Here is a 967-nt window from a genome sequence, read left to right as displayed (position 1 = left end):
CCTTAGGGAACCAAAAACAAACAGTGTTAAATTGCAAAGCATGCAGGTTGTTGGAAAGCCCTTGTCATCTGTTCGCCTGTCAGCTGTTTATTATCAGCACTCAGGTGTGTGGATATGAAACAAAAGGAACTCCGGGAAAATGTAAATTCCCATGACAAAACTCTGTCAGTAACCTTGCAAGAGTGGCCTTCTGTCAGATTTCCGTCTGTCAGATGTTTCTCAGCCTTCCTCAATTTTGTCAAATTGCAAAGCTGCAAAATGCATAATAAAATTCATAACATACATTTTAGTTTAGTTTTTTAATTTCCCACTCACCTTTAAAAATTAATTTTAAATGAAAAAAGTTGATTAGTTAACTGACTAGTTTCTCATCAGTCTTTGAAATTAATTGGTTAAATAAAGTTGTGAAGAAGATGGGATGCTTACTTTATTTGAATACTGTACATTACCTGCAAATTCAACCTACAGAGATATTTTAATACATCAGACAGGCTAATAATAATAATAATAATAATTATTATTATTATTATTATTATTATATTAACATAAAAGTAAGATAAATAATAATAATAATTATTATTATTATTATTATTATTATTAAAGCAAAGTACATTTATTAAAACAACAGCAACTATTATTTTTAATTAGTATTGTCACAACAATATAATTAATTAAATAATAATAACTATATCATTGTTATTTTATATTACAACAACAAAATATCTAATAAAACAATAATGTTCTTTTTATGTTTTTGATGGATGGTGCATGTTTGTGTTGTTTCTGAGTCTGCTGAAAATAATGGAATAAAAACAATAAAAAAATAAAATAAAAAAAAAACACATGGGGACAGAACCCCCCTCCTCTTCTCTAGGCCCAATGTGTGGAACATTCCTAAGGGCCCTTTGTTACAAGCTGCCCCCCAAACCAGGAACGTGAAATACATTCTAACAAGCTAGACCTTTCC

Source organism: Cyprinus carpio, chromosome A11, assembly GCF_018340385.1.
Source record: "Cyprinus carpio isolate SPL01 chromosome A11, ASM1834038v1, whole genome shotgun sequence".
NCBI classification, from domain to species: Eukaryota; Metazoa; Chordata; class Actinopteri; order Cypriniformes; family Cyprinidae; genus Cyprinus; species Cyprinus carpio.
The sequence above is the reverse complement of the archived record's forward strand: the minus strand, read 5'-3'. Positions refer to the sequence as shown.